At 48.2% G+C, this 17,276-nt stretch overlaps 1 protein-coding gene across 13 annotated transcripts in view; it reads left to right on the top strand.

Annotated features, from left to right (window-relative positions):
- anks1b (ankyrin repeat and sterile alpha motif domain containing 1B) overlaps positions 1-17,276 on the top strand; it is a 1,080,298-nt gene that overhangs the window by 93,925 nt on the left and 969,097 nt on the right. The window lies entirely within an intron of this gene.

Here is a 17,276-nt window from a genome sequence, read left to right as displayed (position 1 = left end):
TCTTCACCCCTGCCACAAACTCCGAATTGCATCTTTGACTACTTTTGTTGAACCAGACTTTCACAGCCTTGCTGTCCTATTTGACCTCATGTTGAGCTTATAACCCTACAACCTCTTTTTGAAGAAGACCACCTACCTATTTCCACCTCCATATGATCAGCTGCTTCAACTCCTGCCTCAACCCATTCGTTGCTGAAAAGCTCATCTGTATTTTTGTCACCTCCAGACTTGATTGTTCAGTGCTCTGCTGAATGGTCTCCCAAACTCCACAAACTTTAATCTCATCCAAAACACTGCTGCCCTTATCCTAGCCTACATCAAGTGCAATCCTGTCCTCACTACATTGGTTCTCGGATCCCGAGTGCTTCAAAAGGCCCTGCAGCATTATTGAGAAATTGACATTTGTTAGGATGCCAGCCGAGAATCCCAAATTCGTAAAACTTCACCCCAAGAGTGATGACTCTGACCAATAAATATCTTTTATATTAAAATAAACTTTCATTTAAACACAGGTTTAATCACATTAACATCAAAAAAATAGCTTTCCAATTAACAGTTAGACAGTTCTTAAACAGAAGGACAAACATAGGGCGCAATTCTCCAAAGAATTTCTAAGTTCATTTGTGATGGGTTTTTCAGGGAATTTCCCACCAGCTCTGCCGGTGTGTTCCCCACCGCTATTCAATGACACTTAGTCACTCTTTTGGACCATGGGGAGTTTCTCACCGGCTTAGCCCACACTTAGCATTGGGGAGCTGAGCCCAGAGATCGAGCTGCGATTTTGAAGTGAGCTTGTGGGTCCCCCTCACCCCTGGGCAGTGTCACCCCCCACACAAATGGGGTCTATCCCACATCCCCCAAGTAAGGACACACCGCTATGGGGTCCCTGGGGACCCCCCTCTTCAGGCCCACCCAAGCCCTCTTATAGCACTCCTTCTCTTCCAGATCCCCCACCCATCAGCCTCCCCCAACCTCCTGGAGGCCTCTACTTACCTGTTCTGCACACACCCACTCTTCAAATCCCCCATCCACCCTCCTTTCATGGGAATGGCCCCCCCTCAGGCTCTAACCATTGGCAATGCCACCATGGCACCTCGGTAGTGTTGCAGCCAGCTTTGCAGTGCCAGCTGGGCACATTGGCAGTGCCAGGGTGGCAGTGCCAAGGTGCCCACATTGCAGGGGGAAGCTCAGGGGGCCAACTGCACTGACCCTGATTACCCAGAGGCCTCCTGTGGCCTGGATGCCGTTCCATCTGGTCCATGTTCTTGTGGACTAGCACTGATTGGCGCCCGGCTGCGGCCTTACTGTGGAGGCTGGAGAATCGAGGTGGGCTGGTAGATATCGAGTAGGGAGGCCTTAAGTAGGTATAAGACCTACTCCCATGACCGCATTTGGTGCTGCCCCTTTTGGGCAGAGTTCTGAATCCGACACCTCGCAGGGCTTGGGTGAACCCTGTGAGGCGCGGAGGCTGCCGGGAATCCCGCAGGAGGGCTCTCGCGGGATGGCCATGTTGTGCTCGAGTGAGAATCGTGCCCCTAAACTTATTCTCTACACCTGCCACAAACCGCAATTAAGCAATCCAATCCAATTCAAATACCACCTATAAATAGTTAACAAAACAGGCTACGTGCTTAGCTGTGTAGAAACCCTTGGAGAGAGATCCTTTCATGAGCAGATCCAGTACACTTCTGCCTCCAATTCTTAAGACTCAAATTCTATGGCAAACTGCTGTTCAACTTAAACTCGTACAACAGGCTGCAAAACTACAGACAGACCTGGCTCCTCCCATTAATCACATCATCTGGTTCCCACTAAGCTAGGACTAAACATCACTGCCTCATAAATTACCTACACTCCGGGACCATCCAAAATATAAAAAATGTTCAATTAGGCCTTTATCTCTAACTAAATAAGTGATTGGAATGAATGATTACCTCACCTTTTGCAACTTTTTAATTACAGCTTCAACAGACATGCGGCCTGTATGAATTTTAAACCAGGGTTTTTAAATAACATTACAGCCACAAATATAAAATATATAACAAATTTTATATTCATCACACATTCCTCTGACGTTGGCCTCTTCATCTCATAGCAAAGGATAAAATCAAGTGGACAAAGAGCCACCTTCATCTGAGTCCCTCTTGTGACAAGTCTTCTGCTCTGCTTGTGTACATTTAATTAGATCATGAAGGTGGTGTGTTGAAGTTTTGCAATTAATTGTAATTGGGAGCATCCTGTTTCAGGAAAAGATTTTGTTCATGGTTGGCAGAGGGGGTCATGAGTTATGAAGTATTTTGAAGGAGGAGATTATGTAGTTTCTTACACAAGAAGAAACTATGTGGTACCCTTCTTCATCACCAGTGACTGACAAAATGGAAAATTGTGCAGTTTCCTGAATATAGCAGTAACTAGACACAAACCCAGGGGGCACTACAATCCAACAGGTGTGTGTTGAAACTTAATATTACTGACTGACACGGTTTAAGGAATGATCATTTATACCATTGATGTATGTTGCATTAGCATCTATAGTTATAGTATGGTAAAATGGGCACAGCATTAGGGATTTTTTTTTAATTGAGAGAAATTACCCTTCTGCAGTGTCAAAGGGGAATATTGATGTTCAAATATATTTTCCACAGAAGAAATTATTGCTTCAAAGATTCATAGCTTCTTGTCCATACATGTATAGTGTGAATTGGTGAGAACCTAAATGAAGATGCGCTAATTTGGTTCAGTATTCTCTAAACCCAATTAGCGCTGACAGCTTTCCAGTTCAAGGTAATTTGTAAAGAGATTCCTGTCAGTAACCTTAAAGCCTTACATCCTTCATGTAATGTTTACAATGGGTCAAAAGCAGGTACTTAAGAGCAAATTGCAATAACCGATTTCTGGAGGAAATAAGTGGCCCAATTTGTGGACCGTTGTAAATGTATTGAAATTAAGTAGGGTGAGCAGAACTGATTTGCTGATTATTCATCCCCAGAGTATCCATGCGAGCTTAGGGAAAATTGTCATTTCAGCAGAACAACATATTGAATTATTGAGGCTGGGAAAATTAATTCACCATTCACATATTCTTTTGCAAGTCCTATGGAAGCAGATGTGCTGCCAGGACTGCACCTTCTGATTGTGTCCAGTTGAGCTGGAGTAGTGATATAAAATATACTTCAGGTGTAAGTGTGTTGACGGTTGGGGCTGAGTCAGCATCAAAAATTAGCAATAGTTAATGGGAAAGTAAGCCATCGAAAGGGTGCAACTTTAAATATGTTTTACATGTGTGTCTACAACATATTGGAGAGCTTACCACAATTATTCTGAGTTACCACTTCAGAATCAAGAAAGAGATTAGGAAGGCAAGATCTCCCAATGTTTATTTGGTTGCTATTAATTCCTCCTCAATTGATAATTTACAAGTATTGAAGTTCAAGTAATGGGTCTGTAGTTACCTGTGTCTATTTTGTCATCCTTTTCGATTATGGATGTCACATCAGCCTGTTTCTTGGCTGTTGTTAAACTTCAAAGTGACCAGTGGCTCTGTCATAATGATTGTTAGTTATCTCAAATCTTCTAGAATTTCTCAGCCTCGAGGATAAATATGGGGCTGGATTCTCCAATTCTGGGGCTATGTCCCCATGCCAGTGTGGGAACGGTGGTGTTTTACGCCAGGAAAACGGGCGCAAAATGGCCACCATTTCCCATTTTACTGGGGGCAAGCAGGATGGCAGCATAGAGCATCCGGCTCTAGCTGCCGATACACCCCGGAGAATTGCCGAGTCCCCTTTGGTGGCCTCGCGCACCCCTGACCGCCCCACCACAGTGCCCCCAGCCCCGAATAGTGTCCCCCCCCCCGCCTGCGGATCAGCCTTCGCCCGACTGTGATGGCGCTTGATTGAGTCCGCAGCCGCCATGCTGAGTTCCCGACGGATGATACCACGCCATTGTCCCGCGCCATTGGGAACTTGGCCGGTTCAGAGGTGGAGCGTCGGGCTTCAGGCAATGGCATGAGGCCATCGATACGTTGGAGGGGGCGGAGCGTCGCGAAAGCAGCGCCGCGCCTGATTTCGTCGGGAATTTGGATTCTCCAGCCGTAATCCTCTTTTGTATATCTAGGACTTTGATTGAATTAATATCAGCATTCATTCCATTTTGGTGATATAACTTCAATGATTATATCAATGGGTATAAGGATAGTCGTTAGCACTGCTGCCTCATAGCGCCAGGGATCCGGGTTCTGGCCTTGAGTCACTGTCGGTGTGGAGCTTGTATGTTCTCCCCATGTCTGCGCGAGTTTCCTCCGGGTGCTCTGGTTTCCTCCCACAGTCCAAAGATATGCCGGTTAGCTGGATTGGCCATGCTAAATTGTCCTTCGTGTCCATGGATGCACAGGTTAGGTGACGGAGTTATGGGGTTAGCACATGTGGATTGGGGGGGTGCTCTTTTGAAGGGTCAGTGCAGACTTGATGGGCTGAATGGCCTCCTTCTGCTCAAGGGATTCTATGAATGCATTCTATTATTCTATGGGCAGCACGGTAGCACAGTGGTTAGCACTGTTGCTTCACAGCGCCAGGATCCCAGGTTCGATTCCTGGCTTGGGTCATGGTCTGTGCGGAGTTTGCATGTTCTCCCCCCTGTCTGCGTTGGTTTCCTCTGGGTGCTTCGGTTTCCCTCCCACAAGGCCCGAAAGGAGTGCTGTTAGGTAATTTGACATTCTGAATTCTCCCTCCGTGTACCTGAACAGGCGCTGGAATGCGGCGACTAGCGGCTTTTCACAGTAACTTCATTGCAGTGTTAATGTAAGCCTACTTGTGGCAATAACGATTATTATTATGCTTGATATCAGTCCAGTTTTTGATTGTAAATTCGAATAATCCATTCTAATCCCTGTTAAAAAGCAACAAGATTACAAAGAACTGAGTTTGTTTTACAAATTTGTAGCAAAGATTTATAAATCCATTTAAATTTAATAATGGTGTTTTAATATTTGTACTGCTGTAAATGTAAGGGTTACTTTCCTATTCTGCCTTCAATTTGCGCACTAAAAAGTCATTGCTTTGAAAATTCTGCATCTGAAATTAATGCATTGAGAGTTCTGTCAAGTAGGACTGTATTACTGCACCTTTTCCTTTCACACTTTTTCCACTATATTGCTTGCATTACACCTGGCCATTTCAGTAATGAGTGAAGCTCACCTATTCATTTTACTTGCTTTCAAGCATTGTCATGAAGATTGATAGATAAAGCTGTTGCTTATTAATCTCTGAGACTTCCCCCGTTGCTTCCTGTGATAGGTGGGGCCTCTCTTCTGTGCTTGGGAGATTTACAATCTGGCTTGCTGTTTCTTCTCTTGTACAAACTCAGATGTCCTCCCACTCGAAGCATCACCTTTGACCTAACTTAGCCTCAAAGGTTGCAGAATTCCACTCAAGAATGCTAAAAGCCGGGAATTAGATTCAAATCGGTGTGTTTTTGAAAATCAGTATTTATTTGCATTTCATCCTTTGCTTCAGGACAGTCTGCTAGGGACTGTAAGCATCTCTCCCTGTTGGACAGAGTCAGACAAATGGTTATACATTGAGGGACACCGTTCCTTATCAAGCATTGCTGATCGGGAATCTCTCCCGCTCTCATCACCTGTCATGGGCATGTTCAACCTATTAAGTTGGGTCATGAATGCTCTTTCCGTGACCAACAAGTTCTAAAGCAGGGTTTGAACTCGGAGCTTCTGGCTCAGAGGCAGGGGAGCTACCTACTGATCTACAAGACCTCTCCATTAGTCTACAGTATAATCACTTCAATAGTGCTTGAGTGACTATGTCTTCAACCCCAATCACAGTACAATAACAATCTACAACAATCTTTATTAGTGTTACAAGTAGGCTTACATTGATACTGCAATTAAGTTACTGTGAAAATTCCCTAGTCGCCACACCCCGCGCGTATTCTGGTACACTGAGGGAGAATTGAGAATGTCCAATTCACCTAACAAGCATGTCTTTCAAACTTGTGGGAGGAAACCGGAGCACAGACAGTGACCCAAGCCGGGAATCGAACCCGGGTCCCTGGCTCTGTGAATCAACTATGCTCAGCACTGTGCTACTGTGCCACCCTAATACGTGGCAGGCCCATTCCAGGTCTCTGTGCCTTTTACTCCTTTCATATTTACTGTTTTGCGCTGCCTCTGGCCATTTCTCACCCCCTTGCATGAAAATCTGTGCCTTTTCCCTTGCTGTCCGATGCGCTATCAATTACGACGAGACGAGAGTAGAGAGTAATCGAGGCTATTAAGCAGAGATGTGTTGCCTCCTGCAGCTGCTACTAGAAATGGTAGCAGCTCGGTGTGCACACACATTTATACTCCGCCTACTGGGCAGAACCAGCAGGCAGGGATCTACCCCCATACCTGTAGTACAGGAGCCTTACTGTATTACCTCAAATACACGTATTATACAAACAGTGGTGACTACCACATTCACCCCCTGTTAAAAGAGAGTCCAGCGGGGGTGATGGAAACAAACTATTTACAAGTGAGAATTTAAAGTTTACGGTCGTTTGAAAAATTCACAAATTTAGCTGGTTGGATGCATTGATCCTCCGCTGAGAGCGCCGCAGTCCCGGCGGTGATGCGGGCACCGGCTTGGTCGCCTGTGACTCGGGGAGCGTGTTGTCCTCCTCTTCATTCCTGGGTAGAACCAGTGGGAGGGCAGATTGTCCTTGGGGCGGGGGCTGGAGTGAGGTGCGCTGGGGGGAGGGTGGGTGGCGCCGGGGCAATCGGAGGGGGGGGGGTGCCGAGTGGTGTGGGGTCGTGGGTGGGGATCCAGCTGGTGCCAGGTCCCTGAGAGTGACTGTGTCCTGGCAGCCGTCAGGGTACGCCACGTAGGCGTACTGTGGGTTTGCATGCAGCAGCTGTACCCCCTCAACCAACGGGTCCGCCTTGTGGAGCCGCACGTGTTTACGGAGGAAGATGGGTTCCTGGAGCTGCCAGCCATGTTGGGAGTGAAACCCCGGAGGTGGACTTCCTGGGGAAGGCAAGGAGACGTTCATGGGGAGTTTCATTAGTTGCAGTGCAAAGTAGCGATCGGATGGAGTGGAGCGCGTTGGGGAGGACCTCCTGCCAGCGAGAGACCGGGAGATTTTTAGACTGCAGGACCAACAGGACGGCCTTCCAAACCGTCCCAATCTCCCTCTCCACCTGCCCGTTTCCCCGGGGGTTGCAGCTCGTCGTACTGCTCGAGGCAATGCCCTTGCTGAGCAGGAACTGGAGCAGCTCATCACTCATAAAGGAGGATCCCCGGTCGCTGTGGACGTAAGCAGGGAAACTAAACGGGGCGAAGATGGTGTTGAGTGCTTCAATGACCGTGGCAGGCGAAGGGGAATCCAGAGTATTCATCGACCATGTTCAGGGAGTACGTGTTTCGGTCGGTGGAGGGAAGGAGCCCCTTGATTCCATGCTGAGGCGTTCAAAGGGGCGGGAGGCCTTCACCAGGTACGCTCGATCTGGCCGGTAGAAGTGCGGCTTGCACTCAGTGCAGACCTGGCAGTCTCTGGTGATATCCCCGACCTCCGCAATGGAGTCCGGTAGGTTGCGGGCCTTTATGAAGTGAAAGAACTGGGTGATCCCTGGGTGACAGAGGCCATCGTATAGGGCCCAGAGTCGGTCCACTTGTGCGCTGGCACATGTACCTCGGGATAGTGCAATGGGTGGCTCGTTGAGCTTACTGGGGCAATACAAAATCTCGTAATTGTAGGTGGAGAGCACGATTCTCCACCTTAAGATTTTATCATTTTTGATCTTGCCCCGCTGTGTATTATTAAACATGAAGGCAACCGACCGTTGGTCAGTGAGGAGAGTGAATCTCCTGCCGGCCAGGTAATGCCTCCAATGCCGCACAGCTTCTATGATGGCTTAGGCCTCCTTTACGACAGAGGAGTGCTGAATTTCAGAGGCATGGAGGGTGCGTGAAAAAAATGCCACGGCCTGCCTGCCTGGTTGAGGGTGGCGGCCAGAGTGACGTCCGATGCATTGCTCTCAACCTGAAAAGGGAGGGTCTCGTCAACCGCGTGCATCATGCCCTTGGCGATGTTGGCCTTGATGCGGTTGAAGGCCTGGCGGGCCTCAGCCGGCAGGGGGAAAACTGTGGAGTGGATGAGTGGACGGGCCTTGTCCACGTAGTTCGGGACCCACTGGGCATAATAGGAGAAAAACAACATGCATCGTTTCAGGGCCTTGGGGCAGTGGGGGAGTGGGAGTTCCATGAGGGGGTGCATGCAGTTAGGGTCGGGCCCTAGAACTCCATTTTGCACAACATAGCCAAGGATGGCTAAGTGGTTGGTGCTAAACACACACTTCCCCTTGTTGTACGTGAGGTTCAGGAGTTTGGCAGTGTGGAGAAGTTTGAAAAGGTTAGCGTCGTGGCCCTGCTGGTTGTGACCGCGGATGGTGACGTTATCTAGGTGCGGGAAGGTGGCCCACAGCCCGTATCAGTCAACCATTCGCTCCATCTCACCTTGGAAGACCGAGACCCCGTTAGTGACGCCGAAGGGAACCCTAAGGAAATGATAAAGGCAGCCGTCTGATTCGAACGCAGTGTATTGGCGGTCCGCCTTGCGGATGGGGAGCTGGTGGCAGGCACATTTCAGGTCCACTGTAGAAAAGACCCGGTACTGTGCAATCTGATTGACCATATCAGATATGCGTGGGAGGGGGTACGTGTCGAGCTGAGTGTACCGATTGATGGTCCGACTGTAGTCAATGACCATCCTCTGTTTCTCCCCAGTCTTTACTACTACCACTTGGGCTCTCCAGGGGCTGTTGCTGCCTCGATGATGCCTTCGCGCAGTAGCCACTGGACCTCCGACTTGATGAAGGTCCTGTCCTGGGCAGTGTACCGTCTGCTCCTGGTGGCGACGGGTTTGCAATCCGGGGTGAGGTTTGCAAACAGGGAAGGTGGGTCGACCTCGAGGGTTTTGAGGCCGCATACGGTGAGGGGTGGTAGGGGTCCGCCGAATTTTAGAGTTAGGCTTTGGAGGTTGCACTGGAAGTCCAGGCCGCGTAACAGGGCAGCACAGAGATTGGGGAGGACGTAGAGCCGGAAGTTGCTGAACTCTTCACCCTGGACGGTGAGGGTGGTAATACAGTACCCCCGGATTTCCACAGAATGGGATTAGGAGACCAGGGAGATTCTTTGGGTAACGGGGTGTACCACGAGGGAGCAGCACCTTACCATAGAGGGGTGAATGAAGCTTTCTGTGCTCCCAGAGTCAAGAAGGCAGGATGTCTTGTGTCCATTGACTTTAACCGTCGGCGTCGCGGTTGCGAGGTTGTGCGGCTGGGACTGGTCAAGCATGATGGAGGCGAGCTGCGGCTGGTGTTGGTAGACCCCGGGGTGGTAGGCGGCGGTGGCAGGCGATGAGCGGCCAGATGAGGTGCCCGACGAGCCGGGGTCCTGAGGCGCCGTCCAAAATTGCGCTGATGATGGCGGTGGCCATGGGCTGCTAGTGGTCTGCAGGGACGAAAATGGCGGCGCCCACAGGTCGCATGTGGAGGGTGCAGGAACACTGGGCCTATATACAGCAGCGACCGACCGGGCCTGGCACACCGCAGCGAAATGTCCCTTCTTCCCGCAGGCCTTGCAGATTGCGCTCCGTGCCGGGCAGCGCTGCTGGGGGTGCTTTGTCTGCCCACAGAAATAGCATTTGGGCCTCCCAGAGTCACGCGCGCAGGCGTGGGGTTGACTGGAGGCCGCCACTGGTGGGGCCCACGATGTCCATGAGGGCGCCGTGTGGTCGGGGGCGTACGACTGTACGTTACGGGAGGCAACAGTCAGTGAGTTTGCGAGCTGCAAGGTCGAGGGTACCCCCTTCTAATAGGCGCTGGCGGATGTACGGTGACCCCATGCCTGTACCAAAAGTGTCCCTGATTAAAAGTTCCGTATGTTCGACTGCCGAAACTGCCTGGCAATCACAGTTCCTCGCCAAGATGTGCAGAGCACGCCAGAAATCGTCTAAAGACTCATCAGGGAGTTGCTGTCTCGTGGACAGGAGGTGCCTGGCATACAGTTTGTTGATTGGGCGAATATAATGTCCCTTTAGGAGCTCCATTGCTTCCGTGTAAGTAGGCGCATCCCGGATAAGGGGAAAAATATCGGAGCTCACCCGTGAGTAAAGGACCTCGAGTTTCTGTTCTTCCGAGTGAAAATGAATTGTGAAATCTAAGATGTGAAAACCCAATAACAACATTGGGGTAAAGAAAAGGAAGGAAATCTGCCATCCTTCCTGGTCTGGCCTACATGTGACTCCAGATCTACAGCAACATGGTTGACTCTTAAATTCCCTCAGGGATGGGTAATAAATGCTGGCCTAGCCAGCGGCGTCCACATCCCATAAACAAATAAAGAAAATATATGTTTCTTTTGCTGCAACACATTGAATCCTGCACATAATCACGAAAAATGCCACAGGACATCCACTGGTATTTTAATAATTTGTCATGGGACCAATTTGTAAAGTGGAGAGATGACTGTGTTCCACATGTTTCTTACCTGATAATTCACATGTGAGGCAGACTTATCATGGATTAATAATACACAAATCCCGATAATCATATGTAATGTGTTGTGGACGTGGTGGAGAGAATTATCCACCGGCTTACATTTGAAAACCTGAAGTACTGAGTTTTAGAATGTGGGTTGAGTTTTGTTTGAGTAATTGATTTTTCTGGGCGATACATTTTGTTTTAGTATGCTGTATTAATTATTTTATTGTTCCTTGTATTCTTAACCCAGAATGTAGTCTGATAACTGTGCAATTCCAGCATCAGATTTGGTGAGAGCAAATTATTTGTTACATTGCTGGAAAATCTCAGCAGGTCTGGCAGCATCTGTAGGGAGAGAAAAGAGCTAACGTTTCGAGTCCGATTACTCTTTGTCAAAGGTAACAGACAGAGAAAGTGGGCCTTTCTTGCCGAATGCTGATTCCAGCATCCGCAGTAATTTGCTTTTATTTGTTACATTGATTGATTTTACTGTCGGTGTGATGTTTTGTGTCCAAAGTAAATACCTTGGATGTATTGAGCAAGAAAACTTGGTTTCCAGGAGCAACAACTGCATAGCACAGCATTCTTGCCTAATGCTGAATAATAGAAACAAATATGCTCGCTACAAAATGATTGGAATGACCGAGGAAATGAAATTTCTCAAACAATGTGAGGGAGGTTGTTTTTGTTCTTTATTGGAAGAAATTAAATTGCAGTGTGTTATTTTGGCTACTGCAGTAAGTGTACGGGTTTGAAACTGCTGGTCTACATTATTTTTAATAATTGAAGTATGGATACATTCTCACTGAATGTTACAGCTTTTCTGTAACCTCAGCTGCTTTGTGAGCAGAACATGAAGGACAATATTCCTCTTCACTGCTCTTCCTCCACAATGGCATTTCTTGGGCAATCCAAATGTAAGTTGTTTTTTTTAAACTTTGATTTGTTCATGGGACATGGGTAAGGCTGGCAGGGTTGGATTATTTCCCTTTTCTGATATTCCTGGAAAATTATTATAAGGCTTTTCCTTGAGTTGCTGCTTGAGGAAGGAGCTGCGGTCCGAAAATTAGTGATTTGAAACAAACCTGTTGGACTTTAACCTGGTGCTGTAAGACTTCTTGCTGGTAAATTAGTTGAGCTTCTCAACAACTGACTGCCAGGAAGCTGATTTTGGACAACTCGGCATTGCTGGTGCTGTTAAAGGTTTTGGGCAGAGTATGGGTTTGGCTGTTTCATGTTAGACATGATCATTACATGGGACTTTTAAGGTGTGAAGGTAACTTGGTACTTATCAGCTCAAGCCTGGATGTTTCCAGGTCCTGCTGTCAGGTTGCTTCATTATCTCTGAAGTCCCAGGCCTTACACCTCAATCCTCACTTTAGGTGTGTAACATGAAAAGTACAAATTTATATCTGCTTCAAGCTCGCACTGAAACTTGTGCAAGACCCTTCCCCAAACAGATGGTCTAACAGGGCTCAGAACAACTTAAATCTACCAACTGGCTATAGCCATGACCTTGCTTTTTCCTTGCCAGTGCTATCACCAGGTTTTGGGATTTGGGATGTTCTGATTGTTGCTGTCTCATGCAGCAAGTGGCAGGCAATAACAGTCTCCAACAAGAGTGAATCTAACCATCGCCCCTTGACATTCAGTGGCATTACTATTGCTGAGTCCCCCACTCTCAATATTCTGGAGGTTACCATTGACCAGATACTGAACTTGGCTGGCCAAATAAATACTGTGGCTAGAAGAGCAGATCAGAGGCTGGGAATCCTATGGAGAGTAACTTACCTCCTGACTCTCTAAACCCTCTCCACCATCTACAGGTACAAGTCAAGAATGTGATGGAATGCTCTCCACTTGCCTGCATGAATGTGTCTCCAACAACGCTCCAAGACGTTCAACACCATCCAGAACAAAACAGCCTGCTTGATTGGCACCGCATCCACCACCTTAAACATTCACACCCTCCACCACCAGTCCTGTGCACAGTGGTAGCTGTGTGTACCAACCTCATGATGCACTGCAGCAACTCACGATTGCCCCTTCAATAGCATCTTCCAAACTGCAGTGGTTCAAGATGGCAGTTCACCTCCACCTCCTCGAATACAGTTAGGGATTAATAACAAACAAATGAACACCTTGCAATCGAAGTTCATATTCCATGGTAATAAAAAAAAGCTGTAGCCTTTTCCAAAAATGTGGCACAGTCTGAATTTTCCTCTGCTTGGAATATCAAGCCAGGCCCAACTCTACACGATAACTGCCTAGTCTACCGAGCCTTTACTGAAGCAGTAGATGAGGTTAGCCTACAGTGTGACCTGAAACTTTCATCAAATGAGTCAATCTGTGGGGAATTAAATTCAACATAGAGAAATGTACCATCATGAGAATCAGCAATACTCAATATCTGTCAACACTCAACTACGCAATGTACGATTACCCTCTTGAAGTTACAAACAAATGCTGTTCTTAAGAACCCACATCCAAAACTATTTAAAGCGGAATGTACAAAGTCAATACAAAGCCTCCAAGCCTAAAGTTATTGGTATAATTGAATATTATCCCTTGTCCATTTGAGCTGGGAGGTTCTTGAGGTTTCACTTACAAAAATGGCACATCTGCATGGTATCACGGCTCAAGGATCAGAAAGAGGCCCGTGCTGGTGTTTTAAATCCCAATGAGCAGGTTTTAATAATTTGGTCAACAAACAAAGCCATCATTCCGATAAATGCGGTTTTCCCTCTGAAATAAGAATTGCCACATTGTATTGATGATACTTCACCGGTTCACCAAGTACTCTGATCGTTAATCGAGTGTTCGTGGGCCAGAATACCTCTCGCCTCACAATTAACACCAAGTTATTTTCTTATTCTATTTAATTTGTGAAAGTGCTGACACTAACTGTTGGATGAGCTACAAGTTTAAAGGAAGGGCATTAAACCTTTCTCACAGATGATCGCAACTGCCCCTCAAATGGGTTTTAAAATACATATTTTGGAATATTAGGTATATGTTAAGCTTCATCACATTATTGCTAAATCAAATGTCTCTTGCAAATACAGCACTTTATACAGCTTATAGATCAGCACTTGCATGGCTCCAAAACCATCAACTGGAGGTTCAAAGCTTTTAAACATGCTCCATCAAATGATAATTAGTATAAGCAGTTGCATTCACTCAACACTCAATTTATTGATGACTGCTATGATGGCCAGAATAGAAAGGAACATTTTGCCGTTAGTCACCATTATCAGTTGATATTATTGTACTGCAGCTGTGTGTGGGGAATGCAGCAACTTTCTGTTATAAGAAGTTACAGCAGAATGTTCTTGAGTTTTAAAATAATCTTGCAAATGTAGTTGTCAAGTGATAAACAACATAATGTGATGGAAGTTGGTTTATGGGAAACAAACTGCCAGTGTGTTGGACCTGAATAATTGGCTCAGGCTCATGAATTTGATATGTTCTTTAATCAGCTTATTTTTAACTGAGCCACTTCATCCAATTGTGTGTCCTTTCTAAGCATGGCATGGGTGTTAAGTGGGTGTGCGATGATGGACCGTGGGTGAGGTTTATTGCACAAGTGATTGTTGATGCATTTGACGACTGACAACAAATGAAGTATTTACTGGAATCAGCTATCCAAAGCATGTTTATTATCTCTTCCCCAGATGAGGGGGGACTGTAGCTCTATCAGGATGGCACGGTAGCACAGTGGTTAGCACAGTAACACAGTGATTAGCACTGTTGCTTCACAGTGCCAGGGTCCCAGGTTTGATTCGCGGCTTGGGTCACTGTCTGTGCGAAGTCTGCACTTTCTCCTCCGGGTGTTCCGGTTTCCTCCCTCAAGTCCCGAAAGACCTGCTGTTAGGTGAATTGGACATTCCAAATTCTCCCTCTGTATACCCGAACAGTGAGGCGACTAGGAGCTTTTTACAGTAACTTCATTGCAGTGTTAATGTAAGCCCACTTGTGACACTAATTAAGATTATTATTATTATCTGTCCACTGACTAGCCTGTCGTGATCCTTATATAAAGAACCAATTGCCATTAAAATTAACACTGGCTAAACATAAGGTTTATGTTTAGGTAACAAGCTGGTTTAGCTCACAAGGCTAAATCGCTGGCTTATAAAGCAGACCAAGCAGGCCAGCAGCACGGTTCAATTCCCGTACCAGCCTCCCCGGACAGGCGCCGGAATGTGGCGACTAGGGGCTTTTCACAGTAACTTCATTGAAGCCTACTCGTGACAATAAGCGATTTTCATTTCAACTCTTTAAGAGCCTTGGAGCTGGTTTAGCTCACAAGGCTAAATCGCTGGCTTATAAAGCAGACCAAGCAGGCCAGCAGCACGGTTCAATTCCCGTACCAGCCTCCCCGGACAGGCGCCGGAATGTGGCGACTAGGGGCTTTTCACAGTAACTTCATTGAAGCCTACTCGTGACAATAAGCGATTTTCATTTAAACATAAGGCACAGCCTAATCCAGCCACGTAGCTTCATTAAAAGTTACTTTTCGAATTGAAGCTTAGCAAGCAAGAGGATCTAGTAGCCCAGCATTCAGTTGAGAACTTGGTCAGGTCAAAAGGAGTTAAGGAGGGCAGCACGGTAGCATTGTGGATAGCGCAATTGCTTCACAGCTCCAGGGTCCCAGGTTCGATTCCGGCTTGGGTGACTGTCTGTGCGGAGTCTGCACATCCTCCCCGTGTGTGCGTGGGTTTCCTTCGGGTGCTCCAGTTTCCTCCCACAGCCCAAAGATGTGCAGGTTAGGTGGATTGGCCATGATAAATTGCCCTTAATGTCCAAAATTGCCCTTAGTGTTGGGTGGGGTTACTGGGTTATGGGGATAGGGTGGAGGTGTTGACCTAGGGTAGGGTGCTCCTTCAAAGAGCCGGTGCAGACTCAATGGGCTGAATGGCCTCCTTCTGCACTGTAACTTCTATGATCTAAGATGGCATTTATGGTGAGATATATTGCCCTGTATAATGTTTGTATCATTTTTGAAAATTTAAATTCAGCCTCAACGCAATAAGATTCAAATTCTTACAGATTACAGATTAAGACAAAGTGGAAATGAAAAAGTACTAATGGACAAGACCAAGCTGTGTGAGGAAATTACCAATTGGATATTAAAAATCTTCTGGGAGCAGATTTTTAAAAATTGAATGTTGCATGACAATAGTAATGCTGTTTAAAGATGTAATTGGATAAAGGCCCTAGATTATTTCCTTGCTTTAAATCACCCTGATTTAGGTTGCCTGATTTTAACGTTACTTTTCTGATGTGATGTAATTTTTGTTTACAGACTGTTTGCACTCTGGCCCCGCCCTCCCATGCGCTGCACTTTGACCTGACCCTCACATACGCAGCACTCCGGCCCCACCCTCGCATGTGGGGCCAGAGTGCAGCACATGAGAGGGCGGGGCCAGAGTGCAGCACATGCAAGGGCGGGGCCAGGGTGCAGCGCACGCGAGGACGGACTCAGAGTGCAGCGCATGCGAGGGCAGGGCCAGAGTGGCATGCATGCGAGGGCGTGGCTAGAGTGAAGCGCATGCGAGGGCGGGGCTAGAGGGCAGCACATGCAAGGGTGGGGCCAGAGTGCAGCTCATGCATGGGCAGGGCCAGAGTGTAGCGCATGCGAGGGCAGGGCCAGAGTGCAGTTCATGCATGGGCGGGGCCAGAGTGCATGTGTGGCACTCTCACCCCACCCTCCCATGCGCTACACTTTGACCTGACCCTCACATACGCAGCACTCCAGCCCCGCCCTCGCATGCGCTGCACTTTGACCCGACCCTTACATGCGCAGCACTCTAGCCACACTCTGGCATGTGTGGCACTCTGACTCCACCCTCACATGCGTGGCAGTCGGGCCCTGCCCTCGCATGCGCTGCACTCTGGCCCTGCCCATGCATGAGCTGCACTCTGGCCCCGCCCTCGCATGTGCTGCACTCTGGCCCCGCCCATGCATGAGTTGCACTCTGGCCCCACCCTCGAATGTGCTGCACTCTGGCCCCACCCTTGCATGTGCTGCACTCTAGCCCTGCCCTCGCATGCGCTGCACTCTGGCCCCACCCTCGCATGTGCTGCACTCTGGCCCCACCCTTGCATGTGCTGCACTCTGGCCCCACCCTCGCATATGCTGCACTTTGGGCCCGCCCTCGCATGCACTGTGCTCTGGCCCCTGCCCTCTCGTGCTGCACTGTGGCCACTGTGTTCTGATGCCGGAGCCACCACGGCCATCACCCAGAGGTTGAGGCTGTGGGGAGATGTGGGAGCAGGAATACATGACAGGGACCCTCACCCACATACTGAGCCAGGACAGACCCTGTCACTCAGAGGTGCCATGGGGGTTCGAGGTGGTAAGCTGTTGATCAAGTGGTGATCTTCAGTAACCTTGGATTGAGGGGAGGTGCAGTGGGGCCCCCAGTTCAATTTGTTTCCACACCCCCCCCTTCCCCCCACCCCCCCCCCCAGGTGAATCTGTGCCTGCCCCCTCCTCTGGCTTGACATGTCTGACCCCCCCCTCTCCGGCTCGATTTGTGGCCTGCCCCCCTCTCACTACAGGCTCAATGAGCAACCAGATGGGCTCAGCCCCTGCAGATTGTCAGGAAAGGCTCCAGGTGCAAGTGCAACCTTGGACTTGGGGGTTCATCCAATAGAGGGGGGGAAACAGAAGCGGGAAGGGAAAAGAGAGACGGAAGTGGTAAGAGAGAGTCAGAACCAGAAAAGGGGAGTG

Source organism: Scyliorhinus canicula, chromosome 11 (assembly GCF_902713615.1).
Source record: "Scyliorhinus canicula chromosome 11, sScyCan1.1, whole genome shotgun sequence".
In the NCBI taxonomy this organism is placed as follows: domain Eukaryota; kingdom Metazoa; phylum Chordata; class Chondrichthyes; order Carcharhiniformes; family Scyliorhinidae; genus Scyliorhinus; species Scyliorhinus canicula.
Note: the sequence above shows the minus strand (reverse complement) of the source record. Positions and strands in the feature narration are given on the sequence as shown.